Below are 13192 nucleotides of genomic sequence, written 5' to 3'. Positions count from 1 at the left end.
TCTCTTACACTGGTTTATTTTATCATTTTTCTTTGATTTTTTAATATATATATATATATATATATATCTAACACTAAGGCTATATGTTGTGTGGTTAGGATTTCACCTAGAATAAATTTACAATCTTTGCATGATAAACGATCTACCCTCGTAGTTTAAAAAAAAAAAAAAATCTTTTTGACTTTTATTTTGTCCGCTTTTAAAGGTTATGAAGTATTCTTTTCTCCCCCAAGCTCATTTTTGTCTCCATATCCATATCCTCTATGTATCCTCTCATAACTTTTATTATCCCTTCAAACATATCCATTCATATCTACTCCTATAAATATTTTCTCAATCCCTATTATGGCTTATATAATTGTTGGAATTGGTGTATTCCCAAGAGGGGGGTAAATTGGATTTTAAAAACTTTTTAACTACTTTAACCATTTCATCGATTCACCACAAATCATATCTCATTCATAATGACTTGTATGTAAATAATAAAATTATGAGTGCGAACATACACGTGTAGCATATCTCATTTAAAATGAATGTGTGTATGCAAATAATTATAACTGTAAATGGACAAACATACGCATATGGAAATTACAGTGCGGAAAGTAAATGAGATATATATATATATATATATAGAGAGAGAGAGAGAGAGAGAGAGGAACACACGATATTTGTTATCGAGATTCGGCCAAACCAGCCTACGTCCCCGCTTTGGGCATACCCCCTAAAGATTATACTATCCTTGCTCACTTAAACGAGTAGAGCATAAGTCATTTACATCCTCTCCTTACAGGCGAGGAAAACCCTAGTTCAATTTTCGGTTGAACCGAACCGGTCTCACTTACGGGTCTGAGACTCCCCAGTTCAATTTCGGGCTGAACCCAATTGGTCTCACTTACGGAATTGAGACTCCCCAATTCAATTAATTGGATAAACCCAACCGGTACAATAAAAATTATTTTTGTACATATTAAAACGCTTCTAAATACAAGCATGGATGTACACATTAAAAGCTCAAATACATGCACTCGCTAATGATATGCATTATGCTCAGTAGAGGAAGGGTGTTAATCTAAATAATTATTGCATACATAAACATATGAAAATATCAAAATGATTATTATGTTCTCCAAAAAAGATATTGCTTATTAAAATGTTTGGAAAATTTGGAGTTTTGGCTCAAAGAACATATTTGTGCAATAAAGGATTTCTTCCAAAAATGTTTATCAAGAAAAAATAACCGAAAGAAATCTTAAGGCTACTCTCAAAAATGATTTTCAAGATAAAACCTAAGTGAGAGTAAAAGCTATGGATTAACAATATGAATGCCCAAAATAGATAAGTGCTCTCTTTCAAAAATTATTTTTCAAAAATAGAGAGTGAGAGAGTGTAGGAGAGATTAAAACGTTTTGCCCCAAAGAAAAATATTTTGCATTAAAAATGGTTTGGGGGAACTTTGATTAACAAAATAATTTGAGAGGATTTAGGAGTTAATCAAAGTTGTTAATCGAAGCAAATGAGGGGGAATTTATAAATTTTCTGAAAATTATGACTGTTAGGGACACGCTGGATATTTTTCAAATTGTTTAATTAAAAGTTAATTATATTTAAGCCCTTAAAAAATTCAGAACCTGAGAGGTTTCATTTGACAATATTTTATGTTTGGTCGACCCAATTGTCAAGTTCGATTGACCGAGGCATTTTTGAACCGAAGGTTCGATCAACTAAAATAAGGCGATTTTGAACCGTTCGAGGTTCGGTCGACCAAGGCAGGTTCGAATGACCATTTTCTAAGGTGATCGTGACTAGAATGAACTATAAGTTCGATCAACCAAGTAGCTGGGGTGTCAGACACGTGTTGGTTCAGTCAACCGAGGGAGGTGTGTTCAAAACAGAACGGTCGATTGAGCAAAGTCAACATGTGACTTCTAATCTGTTCGGTTGACCGAGATATTTATACTAGCAATGGTTTGGTCGACCAGGCTTTTAAATTAAGCCAAAAAATCCAATATCGGTCGACCTGTTTTTGCCCCAAATTTGACCCTAAATTATTTATAAACCTTTTGTATGATTTTAGTCTTTTAAGAAAAAAGGTTTTTGGCGAAATGTTCTGGTCCCTAAGGTCTACCTATGGTCAATCTGAGCATTCTTCCATATCATGCAAATGCATACATTATTATTGACCAAATAATAATAATAATAATAATAAAACTAAATGCAATACCACTTAAAATGAATGTCTTCTTCTTTTGCTCTTCAGTCTTCATGGAATATGTCGGATAATATGATCTTTATGTTCCTCTAGGCTTCCATGTCCTTTACCTCATGTGTCTAGTGAATCATGAACCTGTTCAAAAACACTAAATACACATATGAGATACTTGTGCTTTGTCAACATCAAAATAGGGATCGGACTCAAAAAGTCAACAATAATACCATCCATATCTTCCCAAAATTGTCTCTTAAGTTTTTGTGCTAAACCTACTTGAGGAGCATAAGCACTAGTGATATTTATTATTTCTTGGCCTAATGTCATATTGATTTTTATAATTCTATCCCCTACTCTGTTTACATCAACAATGTCATTTTTAAGTTTTTGTCTAAAATAATTCCTACTACATTCTTATGTTTTTTCTTTTCTAGTGTACTAAAGTTTAAGTTATGATGTATCAATTTCTCAAACTTTATCTCCCTTCTACTTAATTTCTTGAAGGCAAAATATATAGATTTTGCTTCTAATAATTGTATCCACAACTTTCATATTTTTACCTATAAGTGTCCCTATATTCCAAGTTGCTAATCTAATTCTAGTTTCCTAAACTAACTTCTTTACCTGTCCACATCCTGAATGATGCAGGAACTCTCGCATATTTGACACTATATCCAGACGTTGACACGGCATGTCACTTCGGGGCAACGACCTAGCCCACCCTCACCCACTTTTGCAACACCCGGGTGGTGCAAGTGCAACGCATCACTAAATTAAGTGGTATGCATGCTTGCTCAATTCATTTCATGTTGCTTCTACGGGATGTGCTATTTCACATATATGTGTGGTTATGCACACGCGCACGTGCGTGTGTAATATGTTCTGGATTTGTGGCATGATGAGCTTTGAGATTTTATTTGAATTGTGAATGAATTGAAATGAATGAAAACAGAAAAGTTACTATAATAAATTAATTCGAAGATGGAGTCCAAAAATGGCATGATAATGCTCATTCAAGGATTCTCGAGGTAAGGAAAACCTTATGACTCTAATGGGATTTGATGCTCATAGGTTGAATAATATCTAAATGCAGGTAATCTAGTCAAATTGGAGAATCAAAAAATTGATTTTATTAATACTTGAATATTATGATATTATCATGGTAATGTTTGAAAAGACGGGTGTGTAGGGGTGCTAATACCTTCTCTTTATATAAGTGTACTTTTGAATTCGAGCTTTGACATGCAAACTATACTATCAAGTCCTTTTACTCTATGAACACTTAATGGACCTTAAAATTAGATGTAATTAAATAGGTGTTCTAACATCACCTAGGGTAAAGTATATTAGTGGTGACCCTATATCTTGACATATTTTGATTGATATCTCATTTTCCAACTCAAATTTCATGATTCCATTTAGTGATTTGTGCTAAGACAATTCGAAAATTCACCTTGATAAAGGTAAACCTTTAAAATGTGTTGACAACATTTATTTTTAATTTTTGTGTCCTTATTGTACTAAGCATTTAATTTTTAAGATTTGTCACCACATTCTATTGGACATATATTTTATACACCTACATCTGCACATATACGCTACATAAATTTTTTTTCTTTATACTACATATTATATTATTATATTATCACTTTATTAAAAAATTCTCTTTTAATTGAAATATATTTATTATTTTTTAAAAGATATAATAAAGTAATTTTAACCTAATTAATTAATTAATAATTTAAATTTTTAGTCAATTCTAATTATTCTAAATCTAAATTACCCATTGCTATTTCTCTAAATAATTACGTATTTTCTTAGTGAAGATAAATTTAAACATAGTGTAATATTTTTTGTCTTTAATTGTTATACGTATTTTTCTATCTTTTTTGGAAAATGTCAAATGGTATGAGCCCAATGTCAACACTTGAATGCATAAAAACCGTGTGGACTCCACCCATTTTATTTACTCAGCTGCTGACACAAACCGTATATCATCTAGCATCAGTTATCTTTCCTTGCAAATTTTCAAAGCTTTTGACTGAAATAAAAATTAAAAAAATTTGCAAGAACATAATAAGTGAATATGGCCACTAAAATGTAGCATATAACATTCGATATTAATCACTAATACATTTTCATGCTCTTGGAATCTCCCCACCTAACCCCTCCAATTGAGGCAAACATGTCTACCCTCCATTTCTCATTAAATAAAGTATGTTAGTGTGACCCTGTTAATACATATTGATCCATATTCCTTTTATGTTATTTCCTAAAATCTGATGAGTATATAAAATATTCTTATGTAGCATCTCATAAGATGGTATGCAATATTTACTAGGTTTATTTTATGATTCACAACAAAAAGTTAACACAAAACATATCATGTGAATCATAAAGTGAATTATTCAATAAATTAGAAAGGATAGATATACCTTTACATCTTAATCTTTCTTAGTCATTTAGGCTTGAAGTCACGTTCTCCTCTCTCTCAGTTTTTCCATACTTTTCAAATTTTCTTAAGAACCTTAGTACTGATACTAAACATGATATTTTAAAAACATTAGTAACTAAGACAGAATAAAAACATGTGCATGACACTCAAATGATATGCATTAAAGTTATGTCATGCTATTAAAATCAATTTTAGGTTTGGGAAACATGCATTTTTAAAAATATTTTCAATGGGATATGATAAGCTTTGATAAACACTTTCCAAATCTTCCAATCATTTGATTTTACAAAAGCATTTTCAAATTTCTGATAATAAAATCTATACAATGAAAACAATTGAGGATTTGCAAAGGGTTTACCCTCAAAACGAGGACACACCGAAAAATGAGTCGTTGCAATCTTTATGCAAATAGCGGTTAAACTTATTGCAACCAAACTTTGATACTAATTGTTAGAATTAGTGTGATCCCAAGAGGGGGGTGAATTGAAAATTAAAACTTTTTTGCTTAATTTAAAATATTTGCCGATTCACCACAATTCATATCTCATTGAATATTAAAAGCGTGTATATAAAACGATTAAACAATCAGTGTAGACAAACATGTGTGCAACATATGTAATAACCTGCCTAATTTACCATATATTTTTTTCCAAATAAAGATAATATTAATAATTCTAACATTCAACTAAACTGTCATAATCATGATCAACCTGGACCCATGGGTAGCAGGGATATACCTATCACACAACTCGGACACCTAAGTAACATCATATACATGCCATAAACACCATAGACCATACCAGAGTTCTAATAAGTCTGTCATATAAATATACATACATCCCAAAAGACCAAAAAGTTTTCTAGGGTCATATCCCAAAAATCCATCTGACCATAGTTCACCTACTTACCCTTCTGATAGGGTAGCTTGGCTAATCTCTACTGCCACAAAGCTTAGTCCGCCCTTCTACCTAGATTTCCTAAAATATTTGTATGGCTGGGATAAGACATCTCTCAATAAGGGAGACAAATTAATATCAGTGTGTGGCAATATGAGTATTTTTCGTGATATACATATAAACAATACATAATTCATATCAGGGATAAATAGTTGTATGATAATTGAATAAAACATGATTTTACGTAACATAGTTTAACATACTAAATTCTTGTACTGGAAAATCATCTTATATAAACATATCATACTTAAATTGTTACCCATGACAGATAAATAGTTAGCTATCATCATGTCTTACCCCCCACATGACAGGGTTGTGCGGCCTGAAGGCTGGACCTAGCAATGACTGGTTGACCATGTTAAGTCAATATCGGTTATAATGTAAGTACGATAGGCATATTCCACCTGTACCGGACTACTAGGGGAACTACGGCACTCCCATGAAGCCACATCGACTACCATCTTCCACACTCTACATAAGATGTGTGGTAGCACTAACATTCACGTAAACGTGAACATACAACTATGGTACCGTGCTTTGTGAAACTAAACTAAGCTATCCGAGTTGAGATAACATATGATACATTTCATGATATTGAACATAACAGTTTCATATATCAAGGTAAAACATAACATGGTAATATTTTCTTGAAACATGACATAACATGCATAATTATGGCATTTTATGTCGTTATATCAAAATGTAAAAATCATAATACCGGCGCCGACATAACATGACGTACTTGTACATGAAAGTCTTGCACTTGTTATCATAATATTCTTAAACCATAGTTTTTGTACCTGTTTTTATGGTTTTCTTGAAAACTGCTATAACATGCTTATCTTGGGAAAAATCATAATATTTCAATATAATGTAATTTTCATGGAAATGTAATACTCATGCCACACAAATGTACATAGCCTTATAAACTCATAATTTACTCTGAAATCATATTTTCATATAAAATGTGTTAAAATCATTTTCCTATTCAATAGCAGTATTTCCAAACATAATTCTATATCATACATATTTTCCTAAAAATAAATGTTGTTTAATTCATAATAAATTCATGAAAAATACTAACTTTAATTCATAATAAATTCATGAAAAATACTAACTTAATTTATCCCCTTACCTGGCTTACTAAGAAGCCGAAAAAATATTCCAAACCAACACCTGTGCGCTCCCTAGCTCAACACCCTTAAATTGCATTTTTCCCAACTAAACTTCAGTATTATATTATCTAAAGCATTTTCCTTAGTCAAGAAACACCAAATAACTTATAAAACCTAAAAAACTAACTTAACCAGATTTTAGGATGGTGTCCACATTGGCCTAACCAACAAACTACTCCAACAGATTTGAAAAGAATCTTCCTAGGAGTAGCGTGGCAACTTTCGATCGTTGAATTGGCGAAGGATAAAGCCAAAAATCTAAAGAGAAGGAGTGAGAGACGTTTTAGAGAGAGAAAACCCTTGCACGAAAAATTCCTTTGCTAAAACCCAAACTTAGGATATTTATAAAATACGGATTCATCGACGAGACACATCACTTCGTCAACGAGTCGATGAAAGGACTTCATCGACAAACACTTACTCCTCGTTGATGAGTTTTAGGCCCTAAAAACAACCCTCTTGGTAAATTCTCACTGACGAGACACGTGTCCCTGTTGACGAGCTCAAGAAGCTTGTTCGTCGACGAGCACTCTGCACTCATTGACGAGACCCTATTGAAACCCCTTTTTGAAAAATCATTTTCTCCCCTTTAGTTTATTATTTAATTACTATAATTTTTCGAGTATCTACATTCTCCCCTCCTTATAAAATTTCGTCCTTGAAATTTATTACCTGTATTGAACAGTATCCTTTGAGGAAAATGAGCTACTTTTTATTATTAGCCTCACTTGTGGCGGAGGAATACTGTAGTTACATAAGGGTCTTGGGAGATTACAAATACATAAAAGAAAAATTCCCCCAAAACCAAAACACTACCTACTAACAAAAAATTATTATATGTACTTAACTAACCTACACAAAAAAAACTTAACATACTTACATGCATCCCTTCATGTTTACTGCTGATCCCCACTAAATAGATGTGGGTATTTCTGTCGTACTTCTTCCTCAAACTCTCACGAAGTTTCTTCCACCGCATGATTCCTCTACAGGACTTTTACTATTGCAACTATTTTATTATGCAATTCATGTTCCTTCCTGTCTAAGATCTGCACTAGTATCTCCTTATAAGCCAGTGATTCTTTGAGTTCTATCCCTGCATAACTTATCACGTGGGATGGATCTAGGACGTATTTCTTTAGCATAGAAACATGAAATAGGTCATGTATTCTGGATAAAACTAGTGGTAAGGCTAGTCGGTAGGCAATTGAATCCACTCTCTCAAGTATCTTGAAAGGGCCAATAAATCTAGGACTCAACTTACCCTTCCTCCCAAACCTCATAGTACCTTTCAATAGCGCTATTTCCAAAAGTACATGATCTCCCACTTCAAATTTCAATTTCCAGCGGTGATTATCTGCATAACTTTTCTGTCAACTCTGAACTGCACTGATTCTTTCTCTAATAAGCTAGACTTTATTGTATGTCTGCTGCACTATTTATGGTCCCAAAACTCACCTCTCACCTACCTCATCCCAGTATAAAGGAGAACGACACCATATAGTGCCTCATAACGTGTCATGCCGATGTTGGTTTGATAGTTGTTATTGTATGCAAACTCTACCAATAGCAGATACTAGGTCCAACTACCCCCAAAATCTAGCACACATGCCCGTAGCATATCCTCTAATATCTGAATCATCCTCTCTAATTGCCCATCCGTCTGAGGATGAAATGTCATGCTGAATGACAATTGAGACCTTAGAGCCTCTTGCAAACTCCTCCAAAATCGTAATGTGAAACGGGGGTCCTAGTGTGATACTTTAGACATTGGCATACCATGTGATCGTACTATCTCCTGAATATATATTTCTGCGAGTTTGTCCATGGAGTAGTTGATTTTAATAGGAATAAAGTGAGCGATCTTCATCAATCGATCAACGACCACCCAAATAGCATTTTGCCCCTGTCGAATTGGTGGTAAACCCATGACAAAGTCCTTAGAAATGTGGTCCCATTTTCACTCCAAGATGTAAAGTGGCTGTAGCTGGCCTCTAGTGCTCAGCTTTTACCAGTTGGCATGTCAAGCACTGCTGCAAAAATTCAGTAATCTCTCTCTTCATGCCACTCCACCAAAAAAATTCTCGCAAATTTCTATACATTTTAGTGCTCTACCTAGATGTTCTGTGTTCAAGGACCTATGAGCCTCCTTAAGGATCGTTCTTCTAATATCCTCATCTGCTGGCAAGCACAATCTGGTACGGAACCGCAGAGCTCTATCATCTGATACACTAAACTCCTCCCCCTATTCATCTTGTACCTTCTCTATCAACTCCATCAACTCTACATCATTCTTTTGGGCTGCTTTGATCTTTTCATATAGCTTAGGCTACACCACCAAGTTGGCAATCAATACCTGAGAATCACTCACTACTAACTCCATGCCAAACCTTTCCAAGTTCATTTGGATTGGGCGCTGAATTTGTGCTACTAACAATACTGCTATCATGAACTTTTGGCTCAGAGCATTAGCCACCACATTTGCTTTACCTAGATGCTAGCTGATAGTACAGTCATAATCCGTGATGAGCTCTAACCATCTTCTCTGCCACATATTCAACTCTTTCTACGTGAAGAAAGTACTTTAAACTTTTATGATCTGAAAATATTTCACATCTCCCTCTGTACAGATAATGCCTCCAAGTATTTAGTGCATGAACTACGGTAGCCAATTCTAGATCATGAGTAGGATAATTCTTTTCATATTCTTTAAATTGTTTAGAGGCATATGCTACCACTCTGCCCTGCTGCATTAATACACATCTGAGCCCCCTTAAAGATGCGTCACAATAGATCACATAACCATCACCTCCTGATTGAATAACCAATACTAGTGCAGTGACAAGGCTATGCTTCAATTCCTAGAAGCTCTGCTCACAATTGTCATCCCATTCAAACCTAACATTCTCTCTAGATAGTCGTGTCAGAGGCTCTGATAACGCTAAGAATCCCTCTACAAACCGTCGGTAATAACCTACCAGTCCTAAGAAACTTTTGACTTCCTGTATGTTCCTCGGCCTGACCCAATTCACTACTACCTCTATCTTGCTGGGATCCACAGAAATTTCATCACCTGATATAACATTCCCTGAAAATGCAACTTTCTCTAACCATAATTCACATTTTCTAAACTTGCCATAAAATTTCTTTTCCCTGAGCATCTGAAGTACTAGTGAAAGATTCTATTCATCAAATCCATGAATATAGTAGGAGCATTCGTCAGAAAAAATGGCATAACTAGAAATTCATAATGCTTATACTTGGTCCTGAAAGCTGTCTTCGAAATATCTTCAGTTTTAACTTTCACCTGATGATAACCTGACCTGAGATTGATCTTGGAATAGACCCGTGTACCGTGAAGCTGATCAAATAAGTTGTCAATACGGGGTAGAGGATACTTGTTCTTAATTGTTATTTTGTTTATTTCTCTGTAATCTATGCACATCCTCATACACCCGTCATTCTTCTTCACAAATAAAACTAGAGCTCCCCAGGGCGATACATTAGGTCTGATAAACCCTTTATTCAATAAATCCTGCAACTAATCCTTTAATTCTCCCAATTCTGTTGGAGCCATTCGGCAAGGAGCTTTAGAGATCGGCGCCATCCCTGAAAGTAAGTCGATAGTAAAATCTATCTCACGGTCCGGAGGCAACCCAAGTAGTTCCCTTGGAAATACATCCGAAAACTTCTTAACCACTGGAACAACCTACACTAACTATGGCGAGGCGCACACACATGATCCTACAAATCTGAATTCCTACTCACTCAGAGGTCTAAAGATTACTTCTCTTTAATAGCAACAATGCCGACATAATTGCTACCAATCAATCCATGCCCAATATCATGTGAACCTTCCCATAAGCCTAACACCACAAGGTCGGCTAATAATACTCTCTCCTAAATGCCCACTGGATAATAATAATAATAATAATAACAACAAATTGTTAATCTAGTCAACGTAATTACTAACAACTCAACATCTAACAACTGTGTCTCAATCCCAAATAATTAAACATATACCAATAATACAAACGAATGAGTTGTACCTGATTCAAATTAAAAACAATAGCTTATATGGTAAAACAATAAGAGTACTTGCCAAAATGTCTCCGACAGCCTCAGCATCTTCCGGTGCTGACGAGTAAACCCACACCTGCTCAGTATTTCGCTGTTTACCTCTATGGGGCATCTGGGTATTACCTCGAAGCTGTCTGGGAGCGGATGCTCTAATATGCTACGCACAATAGATTCGTGCTACATAAATCGATTTACCACATCGGTAGAAGACCTACTTCCCCACTCGACATTCTCTTTTATGTCTTTTCCAACATGTTAGGAAAATAGGATAGGTCTACCCGCCTTGAACCTCACAACTCCTTGTCTCTTGCCTCTGACCACCGCTAGGTCAACCTCTCCTCCTTAGACCTCGGCTAGGTCCCGCCTGAAATCCAAGAAGCGTAGGCCCCTTCTTCTGATTCAATTCCATAAACTATTCCGTTTAAGCATCCTAAATAGAAGGGAAAATATATTGCTCATAGAAAACTTCTTTAAAACAATCCCATGTCAAGCTCACTGATACAAGCTTTTACTTCTCCAGTAACTTCACACATCTACCAACGCTTGGCCTCTTTAATCATCTTAAAATAGCATGCAACACTTTCTATTTGTCTGTATAGCGAAGACTTGCCAATATACCCTCCATCTATTGGATCCACTCCTTTGCAGTAATTGCATCAGCCCTTCCCGTAAAAGTTGGGGGATTCATTCAAGTAAATTACTTGATAGAGCAGTCCAAATCAGTTGGTGACCAATACTGTCCCCCAGGATTCCGCACAATTTCAGTCATATCCTACGGACTTGTACTATGCAACATCTGTTCAGAGTAGCCGCCACCAATGTTGAAAGCCCCTACATTGCCACTACCTCTAGCATTCATGTTTCTGCTACCAAGGTCCATCCTGAAAAGACAATAAATGTGAATCAGGGACCCTACCAGTATAATTTACGTATCTAACCAAAACTCTTAGTATTCTTTCTATCTTGACATCCTTATCTTAATTCAAGATTCAGTCCTACACATCAAAAATCCAACCCAGCAATAGTTTACTATGACTTTCCTAAAATTGTCACCCTAGGAAAAACACAAAAACCACCACGAAAGTTTTGCCTACAGACTACAGAACAAAACCTCAAATCCTTTTCTACTACACTCTAAAGTCTACAGAACCTAACAACCTAGGCTTTGATACCAAACTGTAACGATTTGCCTAATTTACCATATATATTTTTTTCCACATAAAGATAATATTAACAATTCTAGCATCTAACTAAACTGTCATAATCATAATCAACCTGGACCTATGGGTACTAGGGATATACCAGTCATACAACTCTGACACCTAAGCAGCGGAAAATATAAAATCATATATATGTCATAAACACCAGAAACCATACCAGAGTTCTAATAAATCTATCATATACATATACATACATCCCAAAAGACCATAAAGTTTCCTAGGGTCATAACCCAAAAATCCATTTGACCCTAGTTCACCTACTTACCCTTCTGACAGGGTAGCTTAACCAATCTCTACTACCGCGGAGCTCGGTCCGCCCTTCTACATGGATTTCCTGAAAATGTTTGTATGGCTGGGGTGAGACACCTCTCAATAAGGGAGACAAATTAATATCAATGTGTGGTAATATGAGTATTTTTTGTTATATACATATAAATAGTACATAATTCATATTAGGGATAAACAGTTGTATCATAATTGAATAAAACATGATTTTACGTAACATTGTTTAACATATTAAATTCCTATATGGGAAAGTCATCTTATATAAACATATCATACTTAAATTGTTACCCAGGATAGATAGATAGTTAGTTATTGTTATGTCTTACCACCCATATGATAGAGTTGTGTGGCCCGAAGGCTAAACCTAGCAATGGTTGGCCGACCATGTTAAGTCAATATCGATTATAGTGTAAGTACGATGGGTCTGTTCCACTTGTGCCGAACTACTAGGGGAACTATGACACTCCCATGAAGCCACATCAACTGGAATCTCCTACACTCTACATAAGATGTGTGGTAGCACTAACATAAATGCAAACGTAAATGTAAACGTTAACATACAGCTACGACACCGTGCTTCGTGAAACTAAACTTAGCTATCTGGGTTGCGATACCATATAATACATTTTATGATATTGAACATAACAGTTTCATATATCTGTGTAAAACATAACATGGTAATATTTTCTTGAAACTTGACATAAAATACATAATTACGACATTTTATGTCGTTATATCATAACGTAAAAATCATAATACCGACGCCGGCATAACATTACGTACTTGTACATGAATGTCTTGCACTTGTTATCATA

The sequence above is a fragment of the Malania oleifera genome, chromosome 1 (assembly GCF_029873635.1).
Source record: "Malania oleifera isolate guangnan ecotype guangnan chromosome 1, ASM2987363v1, whole genome shotgun sequence".
In the NCBI taxonomy this organism is placed as follows: Eukaryota; Viridiplantae; Streptophyta; class Magnoliopsida; order Santalales; family Ximeniaceae; genus Malania; species Malania oleifera.
This window is presented reverse-complemented; position numbering follows the sequence as displayed.